Source organism: Eucalyptus grandis, chromosome 8 (genome assembly GCF_016545825.1).
Source record: "Eucalyptus grandis isolate ANBG69807.140 chromosome 8, ASM1654582v1, whole genome shotgun sequence".
In the NCBI taxonomy this organism is placed as follows: Eukaryota; Viridiplantae; Streptophyta; class Magnoliopsida; order Myrtales; family Myrtaceae; genus Eucalyptus; species Eucalyptus grandis.
In genome coordinates, this window is record NC_052619.1 from 59388092 (window position 1) to 59403211 (window position 15120).

At 37.4% G+C, this 15120-nt stretch overlaps 1 long non-coding RNA gene and 1 pseudogene across 1 annotated transcript; both read right to left on the reverse strand.

The window, feature by feature from the left end:
• Positions 1-319: 319 nt before the first annotated feature.
• LOC120287760 lies at positions 320-848 on the reverse strand. Its single transcript, XR_005546033.1, has 3 exons — positions 792-848; positions 563-662; positions 320-428 (listed from the first exon to the last, which is right to left on the reverse strand). It is a non-coding gene; the product is annotated as an uncharacterized LOC120287760 (long non-coding RNA).
• A 544-nt stretch (positions 849-1392) lies between these two features.
• On the reverse strand, positions 1393-3732 carry LOC120287759 (annotated as a pseudogene).
• Between the last annotated feature and the right edge of the window lie 11388 nt (positions 3733-15120).

The following is a 15120-nucleotide window of genomic DNA, read 5'->3' on the forward strand; positions in this document are numbered from 1 at the left end:
GAGGATGAGACAAATCCAAGCCTAAGCATTATATATTTGGCAGATAATAACTTGACAAGCCGATTGAAACAGAGAACAATGGACAGAAGAGCACAGATTGGGAAGTCCAATTACATTTAGCTAAGTACAGCAGCTTTCAGAGATTGATAGAAGTGACCACTAAAATGTGAGGAGCTTTTATTTAGCTGCCTCTACACAAACTGGATGGGGGCAGTAACGGAAACAGCTTCTTTTATTAGATCCCGTTCTCGCTTGGGGTTCTATCATTGCGCTGCAGGCATTTAGCGAAGAGATAAGAGTTTTAATCATAACGAGACAAGAGAAACCGTGGGAAAGAAATGGACAACGGGATATGGATTACCTGAAAGCATGACAGCGCGTAATGAACATCGTTTTCTGAGATCTGATGGTGAACAACCAGTCTAACTCTGAAGATAAACATCTCAAAATCAGTTTGCTAATACATGATTTGTCAAGTTCACTACAAATATATTATTTGTTAATTGATGGTCCATATGGGGAAATCTAGTCAAACAGATGATCATCAAAGGCTAAGCATGACCTGGTTGAGGTCTCCGGCATGACTAGTATTCCATGTTCTTCCAGGTTCTGCACAGTTTCTGCACCGTCATGTTCGAGCCTTCGTTGATATCAAAGTATATCTGGTCAAAGCAAAGAGTGGGATATCACTATCAGTAGCGTTAAGGAGCCACGGCTATTAAGCTCTGAAGAAAAGATTCCCGTGAAATAATGAGGATCTCTTTTTTCACTACTTGAACAGCCGTACTTACAATATTAGTCTCCACAGAAGCAACATTCAATGCTAACCCTCTAATCTTGTTTAGTCCTCTGAAGATGACATCACATACATGAGAAGCGCAAACGGGATTAAGCAGTGAGTGAATCACAAGGATAGAGTACGTAAAGGAACTACGAAGTGAGTTGTCGAGTACCTGCCAAAATCTTCGCTTCTTGTGATCATTTTCAAGCTTTCCAACATTTTCACGTAGCGCAACAAGTGCAGCAGCACATAAGATGCCCACCTGCCTCATCCCACCACCTAAGGTTTTCCTCAGTCTTCTAGCCTGAAACAATGAACTTAGAATCATTAGATTATTGAATTTGAATACAAAACAGAAGATGCAATTAGTACATGCACACAGGTTAATACCTTTGTGATGAAGCTCGAACCGACAATAACAGAACCAACAGGGGCGCCCAGACCTTTGATATACAAACCTACCAACAGTCTGACCAAATTAACAGAGAATCATTTTTGATGCAGTCCAAAGTAGAATCTGGTCGAGAGCAAACTCATGTGATGCCAATTGAACGTACCGAAACTGAGTCAGCAGCTTGTACCAGCCTATCTACTGGAACCCAAGTGCCTAACAGAGTAAGATGAATGCAACCATTATAGTTAATGTTCACATGATGCAACTATGTAAAATCATCTCTAGATAATTTTTACTCACAACTGCGGCATTAAAGATGCGAGCCCCATCTATATGAAGCTTTAGACCATGCTTGCCAATTCTCCGACTTTATCAGTATACTCAACTGACAAACATTTACCACCAGTACTGCATTCGGCAAAAATGATATCATAAGACAAGCAGAAATGAAAAATAAAATGCATCATCCCAAATCCAGACATAAAAATGGCTCCATGGACTAAATGCCCAAAGTAAATAACTAGCAATCCATGGATAGAGCTTCAAAAATCAGATCTAGTCACTGGCCTCTCCAGCATCATCTGCCTCGTGTTTGGGGTAATTCTGGGCATGGCCAGCTCCCATGTTATAACATGAGGCCGTTGACAGATCAAGAGAAAAAATCGGATATAGTTCTACCAACAGACTGTGTTAAACAAACCACATAATTCACATGGTTATAGCGGATTAAAATCAACCCGGCATTTCATGAGTTCAAATTCGAATAGCTTGGAAGCAAACAACATCCTTTCTTCACCCAACAGAACAGAGTCAGTGATATTGAATGGCAAGAGAAGACCTTCAGGGAAAGCAAATTATTTTCAAGCAGGAATTGAGTGACTAAATATTTATGTTTTGCCAGCAAATAGCAATTCCCAATAAAATTTTAGAGAATTATATCCCACGTAAGCCAAACAGGGCCCTTAACTTTAGCTGAACCCAATGATGAAAATTGCACCAAAAGCTAACTAAGCACAATAATTAAATACAATCTTGCCAGAACATCTCATGGAAAGTTTGATAGATAAGAGTTTCCTTTACTTTGCATGTGAGTTCTCCAAGCAAATAAGCCTAGTAGTTGGATACACAAGCGCCCTTTTGGATCCCTTATGGCAGCTTCAATCAAATCAATATCCACTGTTCCATCCTCGTTATTCTTCACCGTCCTTGGATGAACACCTCCAATTGAGGAAATCCTCCTCCATTCTCGTAAATATGTATGTGGCAGTTGTCTCCAGAATGACTTCGCTTCCTCGGACCTCACAGTGAACAAGAACGCTGATGAGATTTCCCATAGTGCCTGAAGGAACAAAGAGGCCTGCTTCTGCCCGTGATCTTCGCCACCTCTGTTTCTAAGCGTTGTGCTGTTGGGTCACAACACAAGACGTCACACAACTCGGCATCAGCCATTGCCGCCCGCATTGCCTCAGTCGGCTTGGTGACAGTGTCGGAACGAAGATCCACGGTCTTGGTCACCATTTTTTCCTGGACTTAACCAACGATGGGGGAAATTCAAATGGGATTGAAGGTATGAATATACAGAAACTCGCCAGCATCTGGTCATCCAAGGATTTCACTTTCTACAGCTATCGCAATTATATGCCATAAGCAGTCGTAATTACCCTATCTTGTTTTGTGAATTAATCAACAGAAGCAATAACGAAAAGGGGAGCAAAGAATCCTGAAACTTACACCATTATCACCTTCCTCAGAATCATATATTATCTGCTTCAGCCAAAAGTTTCACTTTTGGAGTCACCATGGATTCATATCAAAAGAAGATGGAAACGTAACTCTCATAGTCTAAGAAGTTCGAGCAGAGAAACTCGAAAGATCAATTCAAGAGGGAGAGTAAAAGAGAAATTTCCACAAAACAGACGTGCTGCGACATACTTCCAGAAATAAACAGATGCTAAGAATTATGCGAAAGACACAGAACGATGTGACATGATCAGAAGCTCCCCGCAAAGATAATCTCTGCTTCAAAAATACCCATCGAACGCAAGAACGAATCAAAGTTCCGAACAGTCGATCTTCTTTAGAAAAACGTCCTAAAAGACGCCACTTCACCCATATTCATGCTCAATTCCACACAAGCCATCGAAACAATTCCAAAGATTAAACTCCGCATGTCTGATTGCGTGCGAAAGTTTTCATGATCATACCTGCTTTGAGTCAAAAATGCTACTTGATCTCCTGGGTCGTTCCACTCCAAAAATCCGAACTTCAGGTGCGCTTAATTAGCTGAGAGAGAGAGAGAGAGAGAGAGAGAGATAAAGGAAGTAACCGCCACGTTCTCTGTCAGTCACGGAAATGCTGAGAGTTCACTAGAACCTGAAACACAACCACCCAACAAAAGGAAGCAAAACACCAAAAAAAAAAAGGAAAAAAAGGGAACAACGTTTATTCATCACATAATAAACCTCAAAGCAAATTCAGAACAATCTCAAACATAAAGAGCTTATCAGAAAATTGCTAGAACCTAGAGAACCGTGAACGAAAATACGTTGCTTCTGAATCTTTGAATTGAAAGAACTCTTACAGGATAATCAAAAGGCATGAAAATTCAGGAATGGAATGCTGGGAAAACGTAGATCCAAGAAAAAAGCCCAGCCAACTCCGCCAGGGACAGACAGTTGTAAATGCATGCGAAAGCACTTCTGTTTGAGACGCACGTCACATGTTGGCCCCAAAAAAATCACGCATAGATCGAAAGAGAGAAAATTCTGAGCCATTGGTTGTGGCATCCAGCGAGGCGGACAACAATCTCATGCAAGCTATCCAGGTGGTGGATAATGTCACGGCTTTAAATTAGGCAATTGCAATCTTGCGCATTCAATTTTTCCCAGGAAGGAAGACAAAAATGAAAATTATAGGAAAGCAAATCTCTTAACATCATTAGCTTACTCAGAAATCCACTTCCTCAATTATGTGCATCCTTCTTCGTGAGCTAATGTGAGAAAGAGTCCTAACTCTGCGCAAGTATTTATGGTTGGACGAATTGGGGTTTTGTTTTTTCCATTGAGAAAGTGACTCTTCCTTCCTGAACTTTCTTGCGAGCCACTGTTAGATTGTGGCTTTTGAAATTTTCAAGGAAAGAAATAAGTCGTAGCGGCTTCCTATTTGCTAGGAGGAACATAAATTAGCTTTTGCTCTTTAGTGGCTGCTAACAAAGATGGTGACGTGTTAAATCAGCCTTTTAAACCTCAGGTCGGGACCACAGCTTACGAGGATCTACTTCCTGTTCAATAAACATATAAAAAACCTACATATTAACAATTGGGAGAAGGTAGAGCGTCCGTTCGGCGGATTCGCGATAGGAAAATTCAACCGCCGAGGTCCAGAACTTAGAAATTTTTGCCCAATGCGGAACGATGGTTCCTAGAAGAAGGAATTTTCTTGGAACAATCCAAGAGCCTCTCGTCCTAATAATATCTTAGTTACAGAGGGTGGTCAGAGGGGCTGCTATAATCAGGAGTCTCTACGCCTATAATTGTCTGCTTGAGATAAAGATGATAAGATCGTTTAGACAACGTCATAAATGGAGTGCATCACCGCGTAACATAAACACAAATAATCTCCAGGTTCTGGAGAAGAAAAGGACTCGTAAAAGTTAAAAATCTGAGAATCTTTGGAGTCCGCTGATCCTCAAGATCCTTCTTCGAATAAGGACCTAACGTCCAAAAGTGCTTAAACTAGTGGTTCCTCTTGAAAATGGTCCCATCAATCGAGTCAGTGTGACTTTTGAAAAGCAAATTTTCCGTCTTCTTTTGCCATATTCATGAATGATATTCTCAAGTCGAGAAGCTCCCGAGCACAAGGACCCTTCATTTCCCTATCGAAAAGGACCAATCCAGGAACCGAGACCAAACGCTTTTTTTCGAGACGTGCACGTTTGTCTGGGTTACCAAGTAAGAGAACAAATGTGACAATCGAATCATATAATTTAAACCATTACTTACAGAAGGGAGACGAACGAATGGCCGTACGGTCGCTCCTCGATAAATGTATGAAGCCAACCGAGAATGTTCTAACTTGTTTGCAAATTGCAATGACGGGAATATGACTTGTTTTTCTATAGTTGTACAATGCAAGCAGGCGAGAAGGGATTGGGGAGAGCGTGGCTATTTATGCAGCTCTCCGATGGCGGCTCGTGCTTATCGGAGTCGTCGATGCAGTCAGATGAGATGTTCGGTTTGGCTTCCTCTCTCTCTCTCTCTCTCTCTGATTAGCTGTGATGTCGATCTTGATGCAGATGACTATTAAATAAGGGTCGATTAATGCTTTGTGGGTGTCGTGGTTGACTGCTTTTGACCGGTGGCACTGGGGAATCGAGAATGGATTGGATAAGGGGACCTCAACTTGCCTTCTTCAACATACTGTTTTTCTCGCTTTACACGTGATGGATGTATCGAAATCAAATTCTTGTTTTAGTATTATTTAATAAGTATCTTGAGACCTAAGGTGTTTTCGAAAAAAGTTATTGATTTAATGTCGAAATTCCATGTAATTGTTCCCCTAATTCAGATTTAGGACTCTTTTTAGAGTTTCGGTATCCTTAATTGGTCAAGTCGTGAGGCATATATGATAGACAACCAAACAAATAAAAATTGACGAATTGTATTACAAAAAATTGCATTTGTTTCATAAAAAATCGATTATCAAAAAATATTTTTCTAGTGGATTGTTTAGAAGAATGAGTCACGGAATACTTTTTGTGGAGTCAATGAAAAACTTGTGTCTAAATTTATAAAAATGACCTATTTTAATATTAAAATCTATTTTTCAAGATTTGAGTAGATCCCTGCGCTTGGGTCCTTGGCACTTGGGTCCACATTCCCTGAGGTCAGGCTGAAGATCCAACGCCTAAGCCCGGGACCCTACAGCCAGGCCCAATTGCCTCAAGGACGAGCCCATATCCCTTGAGGCTGGTGATCGTGTGACGTCCTAATATTTTCCTTTCTATTTGTTATGGTAGCAACTATTGTGTTGTATAGAAAGAAAAATTGCATATGAAATTAAAATAAATCATCATTTGTATGTCAAGTAAGATCTCACTTGATATGTATTACAATAAATAAGGTATAATTAGCACTGTAATATTTTAATATTAGATCTAGCATTTAAATTACATAGGTTTGATGAAAGTTTTATTACGATTACAAAGTGCCACTAAAATGATGAATATAAGGACAGTGCCATGGGTTGGGCTATACATTTAAAATGCCCAAAATGCCTTTAAGACACACGAACTTGATAAAATCTATTTATATAGTTTATGTTTATCCATAAGGTTCATTAATATTGTTTAGGCGGGATCGATATACCATAGAAAGCAAATAGGACAATAATGCATTCTGCACACATTGCCAAATTAGCAGTTTCAAAATATTTTTTCTGACATATTGAAATTTAGAACGGACATGTCCCTCCATATTTATGGACACCTAATTTCTTACTTGCAAATTACATCATTCCTTACATCACTTATTTTAACTCTAGCTCATTAATGTTCTCTAAGCTTGCAAGCCAAGTCCTCATTGATGCATTTTACTTAGCCAATCATGCACTCTCTCCTATAATTATCTTCAATTATTCTAACCTTTGCCACTTCCCCATCTTGCATGAAGTTTTCATCTCTCATCTTAAGTGCAATTTCTCTTATTCCTCCTAAAACAACAAGGCGGAGTTCCATAAATTTTATTCCAAGCTCCACAATTTTATCTAATTTTTGTTATCTTTAGTTTTAGTCTCACTTATCAAGCATCTTTCAAGGTAAAATTCATGGCATTCATTTTTTTTTATCTATTATAAAGTTTGGTTTGAATATATTATGTATTGTTAATAATTGTTCTTGTTTGTTTTTTTTTTCAAGGCGATTAAGGCTTTATTCAATTCTTTGACTCAAGGTAAGTGAAAGTCTGGGGGCTAGACAAGATTGATCCTTATTTGATTTTAACTTAAAGTATAAACAATATTATTAGATCCATGTTAATGATTGCATAATGAGATAATAAGAGGCAAGAACACATATGAATGATTTATATGATTTTGTGCCATGGGTGATGCCATGTTCATCCAAGATGGTTGGTTGAGGTCTATTTGTGCCTTTTGTTATTAACATCGCAGGAAAGATGTCATTAGAATAAGCTATGAGTTATTCTATATTTCATGGCTATATTTTATGAATGCAAACATAGTTGAGTAATTTCAAGAGGATTCTAAATCATTTCGATAAGCAAAAGTGTTGGAAAGATGAACTATGCATGGAATGGGGAAAAATAGTAATTTTGTGTAATGCAAGGGCAAGAACGTAAATTCACATCATATAAATTCTTCTTTGAGCAGTGAAATATTTAAGGTAATATAATTATTATTAGTGATTAAGGTAGATTAATTAAAGGAAATGAAATCAGATAAAAATTTAAATATTGTAGAATGTGGGCTATATTGTAATTTTGAAAAGTTAGAGGTTGCATATTCTAAAACTGAAAATTATTGGGGCTATTTCATGCTAAGGATACTGATGATGGTCGGTTCTTGGTTTTACGACTGATTGTCCGATCTAGATAATGTATCTAACTAGATAAAGTTTGCATTCATTTGCAAAAGCTTTTCGAAAAATTGATATGCAAGTAGCATTGGAATTAATATTGTGCGATATGCACCGATGAAATAATATAGCATGTAGTACCAAGATATAATGGCGCATTTGATTTTGAAAAGCCCACTTTATTACATGGAAAACATCAAGAGACGGATACAGTGTAAATTGATGGTGTGCTATTATGAAGAAATATCTATGTTGATATTCTTTGTGATACATACATGGTTATGATTTTCTTATTATAAGTGTTTGTGATTAATGTCAGGGACGAAGGGAGATGAGAAAGTCTCTTATGTAAAAAGATCACGAGGCTAGGCATACATTTAAGTTTTAATGACAAAGTGGCAATAATTATAAAATCATGTGATGTAGGACTGTCATGAACCCTTGGATTGAATAATGATTGTTCTATGAATAAGAGTTTGTGGATTTGCCAAAAAATAATAAATGGATAATTGGTTCCATTGTTAATACGGGGGATGCCAAAATATTAGAGTGATATTATTTGCATTGCTATTGAACATGAGAATTATTATGTTATAATTCCGTCCCTCATATGTTGATGATGATGATGGTGACATGTAAGTTGAGATGTATCTTGAGCAATGACGAGTTAAAAAATGGACTCACCTATGCATATTGGTGAGTTACTATGTGGTATTATGGTCAGCTAGAACACATGTTTTATGTCTTAGAGGAATTTAACAAATATGTTTGAAAAGTGTGGGTGAATATTCATTGTATAGAGTAGGTTGATCTCCTTATTAAGCAGTGGGCAAGTGTTGGGGAAATTTAACATGATTGGATAGTGCTTGTAATGGCTTCTATGAATATATTGGTGGACTAGGTGAAGCCTTGATAAGTTTGTGAATTTATGTTATTATATGTGCTCACAAAAGACAAAATGGTTAATATGTTGGATTGAGATTGGGTTACAAATATATGTTGTATTCCTTAAGTGATCGATTTATTCTACTGCGAATATGTAAATAATCTTGGAAGTTTGTAAATTATAGTGACTTGAAATGATATGATGTGCGATATTACTTGATTTTATTATGTTGTTGCGCTCTAGGATCGAATGTTGAGTAGATCTCTGACTTTATTCTTACAGTTTTCATATAGTGAGCCTAAACTCATCCCAAAATACCTTACAAATTGGTTGAGTTCAAAGTTCAAGGACATTAGATTAATGTTGTCATAGATTTTTTTGGAGAATAGTGTGCAGCGAGAGTATGAGTGGATATATCATACATGGAGTGTTTTTTTTTTTTGGGAGATTCAAGGAGTTTGATTATGTAATAAAATTGTATACATTAATTGAGCAAAACATTATACAAGCTCCTAAAAATCTTCAGTCGGGGAGTGTTTTTGTGAATATAGGTGATAGAAACGCTTCATAGTTTCTCTAATCTTCTCTATCTCCTCTTTCACTACTCTTCAAATACACTGACAGCGTGAGAACGAAGCTGTAAAGTTCCAGCAAACAAGAGACGCGCACACTCTTGAAACAGAAGACCATCAATGGAGAATCAACAAAACAGGGGCATCGAGACATTGCTAGCTCATTCAAGCTGAAATACCTGGAAAATCCAGAAATGTAGCTTTAATATCTTGCAGAGACTAGGAAAGACACGTAGAGCAAAAGGGTAACGTCGAATGTACAGAGAAATTCGCCGGAGGGAGTGAGTCGCAGAGAGAGAGAGAGAGAGAGAGAGAGCAGTACACGAGTGAAAAAAGAAAAGAAAAGAGGCGGCATATGCAACAGCAAAATAGAGAAATTAGATTTAGGGTGATTGCTGATTCCATCAGTTGGGTCCAATTCAGTCGGTTTGGTCCAGTTTAGCACAAGGAATCGAGAATTGGATTGGTTATTGCCAATTCCAAAAATCTGGGATTGGAACCAGTCCGATTCCTGGACCGAACCGGCACTAGGATATTGGGAGACTTTGGTCTGAGTTCCTTGAGACATGGTGTTCATGCTTGGGATATATGTGTTTTTTTTTTTTTTTTTAATGTACTTCTGCTGTACTATATATTCAGTTAGTCCATGAGAATGGGATGCTTATACCTATTGGGAGTGGGCCAGTACATATATGGAATCATTAAATGTGCAACAAAAATGTGCAGGTCTCCCCAATTTTATTATTTCGTCCTTCCCCTCTTTAAAAATTAAAGGTCCTCAAGCTAAACATGCAGAGAAGTTCTTCTAGATATATACACCATCACCATGGATATGAAAAAAATAAATAATAAATATATCTACATATATCCTAAATATGGTGACGTAGAAAAAGTGAACTTGAGTTTGGAAAGATCCGACAAACACGGGTGAGTCATTGAAGTGATCCGGTGTGATGAAGAGAGAGAACTGATTGACGTAGCTATTGGGTGTTGTTGTTTCTATAGTGCTGGCCACGGGGAAAGAGGCTATCGGGACGATTGCCAAGACTCCTCGACCACAAAACAAGCTGGCGTGGTTATCAAATGTTGAGAATCAATATTGAGAGATGAATATTAGTAGTTATTTGATGTGTGCTCTGGTGTGCACCTCAGGATCGTGTACGTCTTAGAAGATAGAATTATGTAATCTCTGTATATTTTTCTGTGTTTTTTTTTTTTTTTATCGAGACATAAGAGCCTATTTATATAATTTATTAGATGATTATTTAGATAACATATTAATAAAGAATATGCATAATAAAGGAGATATAGGGAATTTTCAAAATATATACACTGAGAGATATAGAAAATCAAAGAAAAATCTTAAATATCTTAATGAAATATCCTACATATCCATAACACACTAGAGGAGTCCCTGACAATTCCCATATCGGCAAAGCTAGCTTGTATCGTTGACAATCACTTTAGAGACTCGAGAAACACAGATGATCCCAATGAGATGGACTCACCATTACCCACAAAATTTTGGATGTGAGTTTTCAGAAGGGCCTCCATTTAGCAAGTTATTTGTCACCCAGGCATCAGAGGAGCAAATTCCAGATCCTCTTTGAAATGCAAGCAATGTTCCGTAGGGTCAAATCTCGAAGCCCAAGACCTCCTCACATTTAGAAAGACAGAGTTTGGACCGAGCAACTATGGTGTTCCGTAGAAAGGGTGAACATCATTTTGCAAATATAATTGTATTCGGTAAATTTTCTAAAAAATCTTAAATCTATTGTAAGGAGGTTAATTCAGTGATGAATCTTTCAAATATGCCAAATTAATTATAAACCTTTTGATAATTTATCAATTTACTCATAAAATTAAAACAATGAAGACAAAATGTTTATGACTAAATTGACATAATTGAAGGATTTGTAACTAAATTTATAAATTATTAAAATGCTTAGGATTGAGTTGGCCATCATATAATAGTTCAAGACTTTTTGGACAATTGTCCTAATTGTATTCAATAGAAAGTTCATGTGAAAAATGGTCATATTTAATCTAAGTTGACATCTTGGAAAAGGTCATGATAAAAACTCGTATATTACGCTTGTGATTTTTCCAATCTCCTGTTGTGCAGTTTCGTCACCGAACCCCTCATGCAGCTACAGAATTATTCCGGTTTCAACGTTCAAGAATACGAAAGATGCTAACAAAATTCTAATCAAGTACTAAGTTTTGGCGTATGGTTAGCTTAGCATCACGTGTCTTCTGCAGATCTATATTTAATTTTATATATGTCATCTTTCATTACATAACCAGAGGGACTGGGGTGGGTTACATCCCCTGCTAGCCCAAGACATCGACCCATAGATCCTAACACGCACCAAGATCTTTATTCAAGGCCTCATCTTTTCAGTTTCTAATCAGCTGCCAGATTTGGCAACCCCTTTTTGAATAACATATATGGTAAACGTACTAATTAATTTATTTGGCACGCTTACGAGCATGATTAAGTGGCAATGCGAGTCGCAGTCTTCGTACGTTAGGGCAAGCTTTGGAAAAGTGGAGATTAAACTAATAGCAAGCATACCACAGCTTGCGATGGCTCGATTAGATAAGGCTCTGCCGATCTTTTGCGAGGAGGTGAGGAGTTCAAATCTCGCTGACCGCACAGGATCTTAAGCGCGACGTCGGAGTGGTGGGTCCTCAGCTAGCGTCGTTCCAAGGTTTACCCACCGGCTGTCGGCTGTACGGGGTTCCCTGGGTACCAAAAAAAAAAAAAAAAACTAATAGCAAGCATGCCTGTCCTCTAGAACTAACGTAAGGCATGAAGCGGCTGAGAAGAAGAATAGATGCCGTAACAAATCGTAGCAGATGATGCTCACTAGATGAGATGAGACCCAAGAATCGCCTTCAACCGGGTGGATAATTGCTGAGCGAGAGAGGGACGGCTCCATTAGATGGAAGACTTAGAGAAAATTTTAGTTTCTAATGACTGGCGATTTTGCGAGTTATCATCAGCTATCGATCACGAGTTCGCAACCCTGAGTGATTGAAATTGATCATGCTGAAGAGAACAAACTGTTGCGAGATTGTCAGAATGTGAAGGCAAGTAAGAAACGAAAGAGAGAAAGGAGAAGAGCGCGGTTTGGGAAGAAGATTTTCTTGTATATTCTCTGTGTCAATCAATGTACAATGCTTTGCTGTTTATATTACAAAGTGTATACACAAAGAAAAAAGGCAATGTAATATTCTACAAATCAATCTAATATAAGATTGATTCTCTGTAATCAATCAATTCCCAATATACTCTCAGAATCTTTTTTTGCATATCTTCCAACAGAGATGATAACCCAATATTTTCTCATTAAGCAGAAGATTGATGGACTTTATGCTTGTAACTAGTAATCCTTGCGTATGTTTGGCTTTTTCAGAGCTCCAACCCCATTTTTCTAATGCAGTTTCTGTGACCTAAGGGACTAACTGTAGCATTATGCTGCTAAGTGCCAACCCTCACGTATCGATTAGCATGCACAACTTATATTTATTCATTTCCCTTCATTTCTGTCTCGACACTTTATAAGATTCCCTTTTGCACCGATCGGTCCACATGAGCCAAGCCATTCAAAATAAGTATTATGAGTAACCGTATAAGGTGATGATCATTTGAGAGGAAGTATAAACTTATGAATCACTCCGTAAAGCCTCTTGCATACTTTAATATGTCACACTTTTGTTTTAAATTCATTTAGAAACAACAATTGGAACGGTTCCTCAAAGAATGGAAAAAAGGAAAAAAATTATCTTTTGCAACTCTAAGAATATAGCAATGTGGATAAGCATACATTCAAATATATCATATTTTTGTGTTTAAATTACAACATCTCTTGTTTAGAGCAACTTAGAGAGCCACCTCTCGCCGCTAATTATGAAAGGTTAACTATAGGGCGCTAGTATGCAATATTAACTTTAAATTCTTCGGTTTCATTTGTTTTGTAAAAAATGAATAATTTGAAAACTATTTTCCTAAAAAATAATAGTTTATATTGTTTACAAAAATAAATGAACGGAAAATATTTAATTATTCAAAAAATGTTTAAACGTAAATTATTGTCAATTATGAAAAAAAAATCATTGATTAATTATTTTAAACTATATAAGCAATTATTTTTCAAAAATTAAACTTGAATTATTCATTTTTAATAAAATAAGCGGAGCTTATAAAAAGTACAAGAAAAAAAAAAAGAAGAAGATAAGATTCTGCTTTTTTTTTTTTTGTTGTTGGTAGATTCCCACTAATTTTGTGGTTCCGATTTGCACTAATGGCACGTCCGATTCTTGCCTTTAAATTAAGTAACTGATTGATGCTCATTTCCACGACCAAAGTGATCGCACTAGGGGTAAAAAAGTCATCCAGTCATTCACACAATTATCACTTTGATTAATAAGTAAACCTACTCGTGCAGCTTTGTCTAGCCATCACATATTTCGCTTAGCGAGACTTAGGGTCTATATGGTAACATTTTTGTTCTTTTACTCCTCGGAACAAAAAAAAGAACATAAATTTGTTTGGTAAAACTTTTGTTCCGAGAATAATTTCTCTATTTTTTTGTTCTCGGGAACAGTTTTGGAATAGAAATAAGAAACAAAAAAAAGTAGCTTCTTATTCCCAGGAACAATTTCTAGAAATAAGCCAATTTTCTTTTTTATTTTTCTTTTGTTCCTCTCTTTGCCGCGCCACCTCCAACCGCCCGGAACAACCGTTGTTGACTATTGCCACTGTTGTGCGGCTAACCGTCATCGCTAATTGCCGCCACCGCTGTTGTTGCCATTGCACGACTGTCGACCGCCGACTGTCATTGCCGACCGTCACCGCGGCTGGTGGTCGGCGGCGACCAATGGGCTATGTGGCAGCGGTCGGTGGTGACGGTTGGTGGCCGGCGGTTGCGGCGGCGGCGGGTAGCGACGGGCGGCGGCGGGCGGCAATTGGCAATCGGCGATCCGTGAGCAAGAATAAAAAACGAATAAATACAAAAGAGAAATTGTTTCGTATTAAATGCATTTTTATTCTTTTTCTATTTCAAGAGTAGAAATTTAAACATCTTATTTTAGTAAGAAATTGTTCTCTGTAATAGAAATATAAAAGAACTATTTCTAAAAAAAAAAACTCTTTCCAATCAAGAAACGTTGTTATGCGTAGCTTATTGACTATTAGCATTTTAGTGGGGTTATAGTGACCTCGTGTGGAAAGTTCCCTAACATGGCATCTTGATGGGATTGCAATGATGGTGTCACCCTTTTTCCCATAGCACACACACCTGTTTTCCATAGGAACAAGAATCATATCATATTCAGATCAGAATAACAATAACACGGACATAAAGATTGATTACAAATTTGATCGAAAAATTTATAAGACGGACTTTTTGGAGTGTATTTAATATGAACCCTTGTTAATATGTTCTCTCAATACTATTGCTACAATATCACGAACAATATTCCTATAGTTATTCAAGCCAATTTTTTCTACATCCTTCACATGTCGTATTCATGTAATGGTTTTTCATTGTTGTCTCTTGAGTTGTCTAAGCTGCCTCCATCTTTCTGTCACATCTTTTCCGTAAATCATCAGTTTTGACATATTAACATTAGGTACCCACTTACTATAAGAAAACCTTTCATTAAACATTACATAATCTTTTTGCGAATGGGAATGAGTTATATAGCAAACTTTTACGTGCAATAAAAAACCGGTTTATCTCAACTGGAGACAATTTCTCCATATCTTCGTCGCCGGCCGAATACCGAAATAGAAGAAGTCCTCTCCCTCCTATAAAAGCAAAGTCATACCAGCTGCAAGAAAATCACTTTTTGAGAGGAGACGGAGAAGAAACGCTCACAAGAAAA